This window comes from Polypterus senegalus, chromosome 5, assembly GCF_016835505.1.
Source record: "Polypterus senegalus isolate Bchr_013 chromosome 5, ASM1683550v1, whole genome shotgun sequence".
Lineage (NCBI taxonomy): Eukaryota > Metazoa > Chordata > Cladistia > Polypteriformes > Polypteridae > Polypterus > Polypterus senegalus.
The window spans coordinates 190,500,399-190,512,537 of NC_053158.1; the positions used below are offsets into that span (position 1 = coordinate 190,500,399).

The 12,139-nt window shown below is 36.4% G+C and overlaps 1 protein-coding gene and 1 non-coding gene across 4 annotated transcripts in view; both read left to right on the plus strand.

Annotated features, from left to right (window-relative positions):
- epc1a (enhancer of polycomb homolog 1 (Drosophila) a) overlaps positions 1 to 12,139 on the plus strand; it is a 119,451-nt gene that overhangs the window by 68,063 nt on the left and 39,249 nt on the right. The gene's annotated exons all lie outside the window — the stretch shown is intronic.
- LOC120530430 lies at positions 2,229 to 2,358 on the plus strand. The gene has a single exon (XR_005633969.1). It is a non-coding gene; the product is annotated as a small nucleolar RNA SNORA47 (small nucleolar RNA).

Genomic DNA, 12,139 nt, shown 5'->3' on the forward strand with positions numbered 1-12,139 from the left:
AAAATACTCACTTCTGGAGTAAGGATATAAAGTGTAATATTGAGAGAACATCCCAAAAAGCTAAATAATCTAGAAGATAGTTATAAATATAATCTGCTAAAATAAAAGGTTTTGTAAAGTGTGCTTCTTTGTAGGCCCTAATTAGCTGCTTCACAAGAGTATTTTATTAAATAAATATACATGTAGATACAGTGAGGCCCGGGACAGTCAGATTTAGCGATCATTATATTTCACTGTTGGAGATATTTACATTTGCATAATTTATTTTTAACTTTCTTGGTTTGACAAACTGTAGAAGTGCTTATTGTTGAAATTCTTTCAACCATGTAAATGAATGTTTTAATGTAGCAGATTAGAAACATCTTGTATTTAAATATTAGCGTTTTAAGAGTTGTTTGTGTTCAATCACCGTCAACTTCCAAACTATTCATATTTACCATCTATTATGTGTGCCACAAAATTCTGATGGTTTCTCTATTAATTATGTGCCTACATGATTTAGATTGTGTTAGTTTGGTGGGATCAGTCAGATGAATTACAAAAACAATTACATTTTTTTTCTTCAGTATTTTACACAGCTTTGATCTTGCGTTAGAATCCAATGTAAAATTCTCTTTTTTAAGAATTGCACTTTGAGTTGGTATTATTTTTGTCAGTATGCAATGGAAATAGTGGTGTACAAGTGAAGAAGCCATTGTTTGAAATTGACAGGTTTCTGTTTCCTTTTGCACTTGGTTTATAAGTAACCGGTATCTTGCTTAATCACTTAGTCAGCTGATGAGAGTTTCAAGTTTGCTTGAATGTCCATTGTTTGGATTTTCTTTCACGGGAGTGGAGCATTGTGGGAAAGGCTTGATTTACTTTGGTGTTCTCAGACAGTTTGAATGGTTGCAGTTTATTAGCTGAATGCGGAAGTCTGGGCGGAGGGCCACCCAGATGTTCAAATCCAAAAGACGATTCCTGTGTATTACCTAATTCTGGTAATAGATACAGCTGTTGTGTGCCCTTTTAAGAACAGAGTTAACATAATTAATGAATGAGGAGGTGGGCCTCATCATATAATTTCAGTATACTTAAATATAATCTTCAAAGGACAAATTCTGTTGCTCAACTGTAGAGCATTGTTTTGCTTTTCCTTGTGCTAATTTCAATATTGTTACTCCAGACATGCTGTGCAATACTGCATTATTTTACAGACCTGATTTTTTAGATTGCATCTAGCACCCGCTTTTTGTTTTTTATATTTTATTTCTATGGTTTACATTTTATCATTATTTTAACTTTATTGAACTGAACTCCAAAATGTTTAATTCCTTTATTGCCTCCTCCCTCTCGTAGCATTCATTCTGTTGGGATCCTGCACACTTCTGTTGTCTGCCAGTTGCATGCCACCTAAAGAAAACTAATAGTTTTTCTCTAGCTATGTTGTTGGCTGTAACCTATGAACATTATTCATTGCTTTAAAATTTTGCATTTTTTGTTGTGGTTTTTTGATAGAAACTCTAATGTGCTGTTTAGATGTAGAGAAGAGGGACCATAGGAAATACCACTTTAGTGTATTGTAATTAGTTTTAAAGCTTTATAAGAAAGCAATATGAACAGCCACTGCTGCATTTCTAACAAAAATATTGTAACAGGGTTTGAGTCTTTAAAGGCTGATTAACTATAAGTGTCAGTGTTGGCTGGTATACTATACTGAAGCTTGTGTGCCCTACATCTGACTATTCAGCTACTAAAACTTTTTATAATTATGAGGATGTCTACTTTGTAAGACCAAGGCAATTTCCCTGAAGGATGGGCATTGAAGTCCTTTAAGGAAAGGAAATTTTTCTTTGTAGGAGGAATTTAGACGGTTATTAGACTTAAACTTAAATGAAAGTCAGTTGAGTGAATTGAGAACTTTATTCCCCTGGGGTTGGACTTCCAATGTTGTTCCTAATTTTTCTGTTTTGTTTTTACTATGCAGTAGTAAGTGAGATTTGATCAGGCTTACCATAATGCATTGTAATAGCTACTTCTAATTAAAGTGATGAGTGAATTAGCATGCCAAGATCCCACATCTAAATTAGTAGCTTTAATTTTGGAATAGGTCTGTGCCAGAAGAAGCATGTTTGTGGATGCTGAGATACAAGGTAACTGAAAGCCGAATTTCTATTTGCTTTTAAGTTGCCTAGGAGATGTAATTTTCAGCCTAATGCATATTTAGACATCATTATTTAATTCTAAGATGGAGGTTGAGAAGGTGAAACAGTAATAATTGCTTTTTTCACCGGTTGTAACTTCCTAAAATAACAGTGCTAATGCAGTGATTACTTCATTTTTTTCCAATGAAGTAGTTGTACTGCTGGCGTTCAAAAGTCTTTATCCATTTGCACTGACAGACTTTCAAGCCATGTTTAATATTATGTAAATACTCTTTGCCTTTTTTGTACAATGCTGTTTCGATTTGTTATATTTGATATTATTTACTTAAAACTTTTAAGCAGAGAAATGGGTGTGGCTGACAATATAATCTATAGTGAAGAGTGACTGATGGGGATGGGAATTGCCAGACTCCACAAAGAGACAATATCCCAATGTGTGAGTTAAAATACAGTAATTTTACAGTTTTCATTTAAATATTAAGTAATTGCAGTTTATTACAAAGTAATGTTCCCTTTTTAGTCGAAAATAGTTAAAGTTGAAATTCTATCCCTAAAAAGGTGTGTCTACAATTTACATTTACGGTGAAAACCCTTCAATTTTGCATTTTCTGTTCTTGGTACTACAGAATTGACCTGAAGTGTATGTTAAGCCTATTTTATACAAAGTATTAAACTTTCATACATGATTAAAGCCTTTCGAATTCTTCAGTTCTCAGTCTCTAATAAGTTCCACATTAATTGACCACTTGGGAGAATCTTTTATGTTATGTCACATCTGCTGAATTTTTTATTGTTAATCTCTTTTTACTTGCATAGCCTTATTTTAGCTTACACATTCAGGGGCTTTGAGTAGTCAGGACAAGATAAAACTAAGGAGAACCCTATTTTGATTTGTAATATTTACCTGAAATTTTGTTGCTTTACTGTAATACTGTGGAACACGTAACTTACACGCAAGTTGAATAGGTCATTTGGTCTAAGAATATAAGCAACTGTTCTAATGTTTGTATGAAAATCATTTTGATATAAAAGCACTGCATTATTTTTAAATTTCAACAATAGCCATGTTGATTCTTGTACATAGCTCACAGAATGAAGGGGGAAAAATTCTTAATGTATTGATCTGTTGCCACAAACATACAGTATTGTGACCCCCCTTATTGTTTCCTCTAATACACATTAATTGCTTGATAACAGATTCAACAAGTTAGAAAATGTACATATGGGGCAACATTCAGGTCTGTTCAGGTGCTTTAATTGATTTTAAAAGCTGAAGTGTTTAGTACCTTTATTTTGGTAATTTCATGGAGTCTTTTTTTGTTAACCGTGAACCATATTCTAAAATAACTGATAATGGGATGTGATTACATTGCTTAGACAATCTTAAATACCTGTTTTTTTAACTGCACTTTACCATATCATTTAGTTAAAATGCAGTCCAAATAGGCTTGTTGAGGCTCAGTGGATTGTGTAGTAGTAGGTTCCAATTCAGTATACTCTACTGTAGTAATAAGTCAGTGTGTTTTTTGTTGCAAACAAACCGAATCCATCATAGCTGGTTTAATAGGTCATGCATGAGCAATGTTAAAGTGAAAAAATGAAATTTGCAGTAGGATTTTGTTTAAAATCAAAATACTCGCAGTTCACTGTAAATCTGAAGTTGTGTTACAAAAATGCCACCAATGATGTAGTTGTAGAATAGTAGTTTTTTAGCAGCCTGATGGAACTGCAAACCATGACAAAGTTTATATTGTTACCTGAACACAAAGCTATGATGGGATTTTTAAATACCTTCAATATGTAAATATATAAAAAAAACAAATTGGGGACTTGCTGAAAGTGTGCATCTAATCGGGTAGCATAATAACAGGCTAATATCCAGTTACTGCTTGTGCAGCCATGATCATGTAATGAATCGGGTTCGTTTGGTAAATGCTAAGAGATGTTTGGTATGAAGATTGTGTGTCTAAAGGCCACTTCGTTTGAGGGTATGCACAGTAATTGGAATAAGTAGCTTAACCAGTTTATCACTGGAGGAGAATCTCGTGAAAAACTGGTAATGAAGTCTGTGGTAGTGTTATCATACAGTGCACAAGACAACATAGAGATATATTTAAACAGTGCATGATGTTATGTTGATGTTACATGGACTGTTGAAACACCCAAAGCAAGATGGTGTGTGTTGGCCTGTATGTACTGATGAATTAAATAAATCTATGGTGTATATGATGCCTCTGACTGCTGGATTGTCTTTCTCTACTATTTAAAATATTTTAAGAGATTTGTTTCAATTTGTAGCCATGTGTTTCTGGAGAAAATGGGATCAGGGCACATTTATCACTTAACTGTTTGCTCGCTACAAAGGACAACTGTATAGAGGAAGATGGCCATAATCTGCCTAGCAAACAAATGGCCATCCACACATGCACAATTTTAATGGCATGTATTTCTTAAAACATTAAGTGCTAACTTGGAAATGAATAGATTTATATTCTCTCATATATATTTCTGTTCTGATTCGTCCTGCTTCCTCTTCAAACCTGGTCCCACCCACACGCAGCCCACACCGCATTTCCCGATTCCTGTTGGTCCTCTTCCAAACCCTTCCCCATGCTGCCTGCGGTCTCCCATACAACCCACACGCCGCTTTTCTCGACTCCTATTCCTCCTTTGGACTGTCATGTTCCCCGCTCCTCTCTTATGACCTCATTGGTGTCACGTCACCGCCCAATATCTACGTAGACATAGAATTACTAGCCGCCGCATGACCAGCAGCATTGTACGTCAACATCGCCGCCATATTGCGAGTGGCACTGCTGCGGAGTGTAGTAATGAATAATGTGGTGCTTGGGAATGTACAAACCGCTGTACACTCCAAACTAGATCCCGCGGGATTACATTTCATAGGTAAGGCTGAAAAATTGTTTTGGTTATATTTGGCCATTAGAAAATCCCGTTTTTATAATCTTAGCACTCAAGGTCACCTTCCAATAAAATTAAACAACATTAGTAAAATTTAAACAAGAGAATGATAAATCAAAAAGCAATAATTAGCAAACAAACAAAGATAAGTGGCAGTAACAGTGCAAAATTCACAATTGGTATGCCAGTTTGAAAAGAGGTTTTGAGGGCAGTTTTAAAATGTGTTATTGAATCAGGCTGATGTATATGAGAAGGAAGAGAATTCCCAAATTGAGGAGCACCATGAGAGATGCTCGAGCTCCCATAGCACAGAGTCTGATGTGTGGTACAGAAAGTAGAGCTGCAGATGAGGATCTGAGTGAGTGAGAGGAAGTGTCAGTCGGGAGGAGATCAGTGAGGTTGTGGAGAGCTTTAAATGTTAAGAGCAGTATTTTGCATTGTATTCTGTAGTTAATGGGAAGCCAGTGATGTTGAGAGAGAATAAGTGTAATATGTTCAGTGGATTTAGAACCGGTTATAAACCTGGCAGCAGAATTTTGATGAAGTTGTAAGCAATAAGTTTTTGTGGGATGCCAGATAGAATAGTATTACAGTAATATGTGAGTTGACTAGGGCATTAACCAATACTTCAGTACTGTGCTAAGTAAGAACAGGACGTCTAAAAATGTTTCGGAGATAGAAGGCAGTTCGAGAAATGTTACTTATATTGGAGGAATTATTTAATAATTATTTAATAATTGCCATTATTAGTGTATAAATGGATATAAATTTGCATGTAAACGATTCGCCAAAATGTGTTGTATGTAAACAATACTGTTTTAAATGTCATTGCTTTTTCATCAGAAAAGCCGATTTCCACATCTACCTGTATTAGTTTAAATGGCTGTTCGCCACTCGCAATAGGGCGGACGCGCTGACGTATCGTTTCGACTGGGCAACACAGTGAATGTGGCATTTGTCTATGGATATCTAGCCTGACCGCGTGACTTTTCACTTCAGCCATGTCTGTGCCTGGGAGTCTTTTCCGTAGCCTGCTACAGGAAGGTACTGTCTTGACCATTGGCATTGGTTTCGCTCCTTGCTATTGGTTTCGCTCCTTGCTATTTTCATTACACTGCGACGGTTGTTTCCTAAGCCTTTGTTATAAAATTTAACGACAGTATCTTCTGTCGATTGGGTTTTTGTACAACGTCATCTGTATTCCGGGATACGGCAACAGCCTGTTCCTATCAGTGGGTTATTTCCTGACGCAAACGTTTCAAGGTAATGCACTCTCACTATGACAGGGCAGTAGATTTCGTTGCATCACATTGGGACAGATTTGGAGATGTTCTTCCTGTTGTTATTTCCAATGCAAGTCGAGTTATCACAAGAAGTTGGGAGTATTATCAATACATGGCATCATCTGGAGTTTATAGTGGTGAGGCTGAAATTCAAGCTCTTTTCAAGATTAGATCTTTTGACTCATTATCTGTCGTCTCCAGCAAAACCAGCTATTCACAACTGTGTCTTTCAAGAAATATTTCTTCTTGATCTCTGAATTCCTTTCTCACCGTTTTCCGTTCCTTTTCTTACACCGCCAATGCTATGGCGGCATCGGCTAGTATATAATATAAGAGCATCAGTAATATGGCGACTTTTGCAACCACAGCCTGCCACTACATTTTCTGTTTGAGGGATACACTGCAGTAGCATTTTGTTTTGTAGTGCTCACCTGTGCTCCACATGCACTTTTTTCAGGTAGCATTGTACAGATACGCATTAACAGTGCTGCCAGCTAGCAAGCAGCATACTTGTTTGTCTTTGTGAATTTTGGATGGTGTTGGGGCATGTTGCTTTTAAAAGTTGGTTACAATACTCATTACCAAAAAAGTAACAATGTTACATAATTGCTTATTAAATGTAATTTAATTACTTTCGCTGTCCAGCATTTGTCATTAAATCTAAACCTATTAAGCTGACCAGAAATGCAGCCATATTTGTTCACTATATATAAATAAAAATAACTGCTGTAGCTCCCAGCCTCGAGACCTGAGAGGGACGCACTTCTCGGCTGACTGAAACCTGCCTGAGGGGATGGGAATACCTCAGCCCCCTGAGTAGCAGGGGATGGGTCATAGACACATTGAGTCCCCCTGCTGCTAAAGCCCATCAAACTCTTTCCACCCAGTGCTGCTGTAGTAATCACTGGTTTCCTGTCATCCGGGTGGATTAAATTTACATCATAACACTTGCACATTTCAATTTAGACTTAACTTTTTATTCAGTTATTTTCTCTTGTTTATGAGCTATGCACATATTTAACCTCTTTCTGAATGGTTGTCAACCAGATGGCAGGAGTGTGTGCACAGCATGATGTTAAATAGACAGCAGCAGGCAATGTTTTTGCGCAAGAAAAAAAAAACATTACGTCCGAGAAGTAATATAGTGTACATTGTAGCACACAAGGAATTTCATTGTTAAACCAAACACGTGGTGTGGTTTCATTGTCTTCTGACTACTTCTAAACTATTAATTTTTGTATATTTATAGCACTCAGTGATTGAAAGTTAGGAAATGTAAAAGGAATACCTTTTTTTTTTTTTAAGGTTTCTGTAGATCTTGTTAATACAAGATCATTTTGAATTTTAAATAAATGTACTATTGAATCTACATTTTACAAACTGAGATATATTCACGCCCTGCCACATAATCTGTCGCCTCCCTGACTTGCCACACTCCAAGTCAATGCAAGGAACGCATCCCTTGTCCCCCTTGGAGTCTGCTTCATATTTGAAAGTATATTAATATGTATGTTGGAAGTGTCGGTGGTGGGTAGGTGGTTTGGGTGTACAGTATTTTGACAGCTGCTCTCAAGCTAATAAACAATTGACCATAAGGTTCTTGAAAATAATAAAATACTGTTTTATATAGTGTTTAATTTATAATAGTGGTGCTTGACTAGTGGCAACTTCTATCCGAGGTGCCTGACTTAACAGCAGCTGTGTTGCGCATCCTTTGCAGCAAATGGAGAGGAGCTGGTTTCCTTTTTAAGTAACTTCTGGAAAACACTTGTCGTATATTTAATCTTCCTTTTCTTCACCTTTGTTTTAATGAGTGATTTAACTAGGCATGACAGTTCCCGATATACTGAATCCGTCCTCTATAATGAGAATATAAAAAACTCATTGATACAACCCTTCTAGACTGTTTCCTCTCTTTGAATAATTGCATACTTGGTGCCGAAGTTTGTATATGTTTCTCTATGGAATGATGTGTATTTGTAATTATTATGAGTAAAAATTGCCATATGTTTAGTAACATTTATTTAAGGTCCATCAGTGCATATTCCCCAACCTATAAAATGCAATATAGGACAGCTGTATAATATTATGCCTGCCAGAATAATATGCAGTACATTATAATATAAATGACTGCCTTTTGTTTCTTAATCTGATTTAACATTTAAAAATAAGTTACATTTTACAAAACCAGTGCTGAGCAACTTTGCATTCCATTCTAAGTTAAGCATTCTTCTATTGCAGGGAGTAGGAGGGGGAAAAATGAAAACCTAGCACTTAGATTAGTCATAAAAGCTAGAAGTCCAATAGTTGTTTTCCTTTAATTTCTGATTATTAGTCCCATTTGTTATATTTTTTTGGGTGACGCTTGAGGTAGTAGTAGTAGTACTACAAGCTGCAAATCCTGCCATTGCTGTAAGTAAAGAGCACAAAATTTTTTATCCTCAGATCTGGCATTGATCTAGAGCATCTCAATATTGCAGTGAACGTGTGCCGCATCCATTTGTACAGGATACCATGAGCACTTTAAATTGCTAATAGCTGCTCAGTCATTAAGAGGCAGTGCTATTTCTGTTCATCCAAAAGGAATTCTGCCTGATGAATATGGAAAGGCATGTGAACTTGCCGATCTTAGATAAACACTCCATGCAAAGAAACTTTTGTAATGGATAGTGTTTTAAACATGGATCCATTTGCACATCAGCACCTGTTAACTAAAGAAAGCATAATAGTAATATTTAGTACAATCTTTTGTAAAAATGTTTTGTAAAGCTTGTCCAATCAGGACTTTTCAACTTTAGAGACTACCATTAAGTGCCCAACACTGTACATTGTCAAAGTAAATAGCAAAGCAAAACTAAGATTCCCTCTTGTTCCCATAGCACTTACTACTCTTAGAAAAATTGTGTTTTACAGAAGCTAATTGAATAAATAGATGGATAAATAAATTCACGTACACACCCTGAAATGACTAAAAAGGAAGAAAATTTAAAAGAAATAATCTGCTTTAGCAGAGACCGAGACAGTGAGGCATATTGCCAATCATATAAAGCATCCCCGGTTCTGTTTCCAGCCCTTCTGCTGAATGAACAATTGGCTGAAAGCCCTCAGCATTGGTGTGTCACAGAGAATGTTGATCATTGTTCATAGTGGCACTCAGATTTGTTTTAATTCTCTCCTTTGCTACTACTTGCAGGAGCTCTAGAGTGTCCCATAACCGCATCTGGCCTTTTTTGCTAAAGCTTCAATCCCTTGGCTGTTCAAACACTCTGAACTCTGCAGCCCGCCACATTTGCTTTTAGCAGTTTATATGTATTTGTTACTACTGTTGTCTTTATTGTTAGTTGTTCATTTACTTCTATTTTCAGATTGTTACTATCTATTTACCAATTATTTATCTGTTTATTCTATAGTATCGTCCTTGTTTGCACATGTCCTGTGTTTATGCATATGTTGCACCTTGATCCTGGGGAATAGTTATTTTGTGCTGCTATTCTGAATTTTGTAAAGATGATATGCCAGTGAATCCACTTTAAGTAATAAAGCGATCTGCTAAACTTTTCAGTTTTTCACAACTGAAATATATGAATAGTTTTACATTGTGAAATTATGTATCTTTAGGGACACTATATTAACTGTACACCGGGTGCAGTGCATTTATTTTTCTGAATTTTGCAATTAGGTAATAGTTTGTATTGCTTTACTATGTGTGCATGCATTTCTTTGTATTTTTTTCTAAACTCTTCACCGTTTTGTATTCTGTATTACTTCTGGAGAAAATGAATTTCCCTTTAAAGATAAAAATACAATTTGTCAGTCTATATAATCATATGTGCTTGTTGAGGCACTGAAAAGTTGCCTCTCATGAAGTATAACGCTACCAGATTAAAAATGTGTAGTATGTTGTTGGCTGTGATGTGCATACACTAGATCAGTGGTGCCCACACTTTTTCAGCTTGCGAGCTACTTTTAAAATTACCAGGTCAAAATGATTTACCTACATTAAAAATTATATATATAGAGAGAGAGATAATTGAAAGGCACTATATATAAGAGTGAGAACTGAAAAGCACTATACGAGAGAGAACACACCCTTTAGTTTAAACTGTGCTCCATGACAAGACAGAGATGACAGTTCTTTCTCACAATTAAAAGAATGCAAATATATATATATATATATATGTGTGTGTGTGTGTGTGTGTGTGTATATACATACATACATACGGCTGGCCTGACATGCAATCAACTTGATTTACGACCAAAATTTTTTGTTTTGATTTATGACCAACATCTTGCGTTAAGACCCGTATGCAGTCACGTGTATCCGCTTGTGCGATTGTAAACAAACAGCCGAGAGCATTCGTAAACGTCAGTCGGAGCCCAGATACATGTTTGTGGACGTAATTTCGGTCAGTGCAGTGATTTTTATCTATATAATATAATTCAGTAAAACCATGGCAAGCAAGACACATAATTGCTAAGGAAGGAAGAGAAGGTAACGAAGATAAAGAAAGCGATTGTTAAGGGATGTTAGCTAGCTAGCGGGCTGGCGCGGCACATGATGATGTCATCAGGCTGAGTCAGCACCTGCTTGCTTTGGAGTGTATTATTACAGCAGTTCTGCGCCAGCTTTGAACAGCTTTGAAGAAGGAAATTGTGCAGAAATAGGAGTGGCGTTCGTGACCGATCTCGCTAATATGTACAGCATATCGAAATCCACCATCTCGACAATTTTACAAAGAAAAGATTTGCATAAGGAGGCTCCTTCTAAACAATAACCACCTTCCGTTTCATTCTCCTCCTCCTCCCTTCCTGCAGCCCAAAGATGTCAAATTAAATGGTGAGTACAGTATGATATTGTTGTTTCTGGTAGGCTAGGCACTTTTTATAACTTTTTGGTTAGTAATGCGTTAAAAAATTATTGGTTTTTGGTAAATTATGCGCATTATACAACCCTTTTTTTTTTATTATGAAAAGGTTAAGCGTTACTGTGGGAGGTTCGGAGCGCATTATGGGTATTTCCATTATTTCTTATCGGAAAAAGTCTTGAGTTACAACCAGCCCTCGCGAATATATATACACACACACACACTGAGTATACTTTATACATAAAATGTGTTGTCATACCTTGCATAACTGAATAACCTTTATGGCACAATAACAATTCAATACATTTATGGTCACTACAGTATTTGAATTTAATAATCTTCATGTGGGAAAAGGCTGACTTGCATAAATAAGTAGAGCCGAATAATGCAGTCAAGGAGCTTTTGAATTCAGCCAAGTGAAAAATGATGGCTGTGCGATTAACTTCGATTTTAGTTCCCTCTCCTTTCTCAGATCACTTTTCGAAAGGAAGTCAGTTCTGTAGTTTTTATGAACAGTTCGAAAGTGCCTTTCCACATTTTCCTTCTTTGGAATAGCAAGGATAGATTGACAGATCAGACAAACGCACTTCGATTGTGACATTGTGAGAGAAAGAAATCCTCTTCTAATTCCACATAAAGCCCATACCCTCCCCCAAATTTTTTTTTTAAATCCCTTCTTTAGTCGATATAAATTGGAAGGCTAACTAGATCACAGCCGGATTTTTGCTGTAGCTCGCGCGTTTGATCGTGCGTGCGGGATGATCAGCGTGTTAGAAGAAAGGAGATTTCAGACTGGCCGCCCTGTATGTCAATCAAGTGGCAAATGTCATAGGGAGGATATATGATAGACTAACGTTTAAAAAAAATTTTTTTTTTTTTTGGAATGCAACGCAATCGACGCATTAGGCCACCCCTGCACTAGATT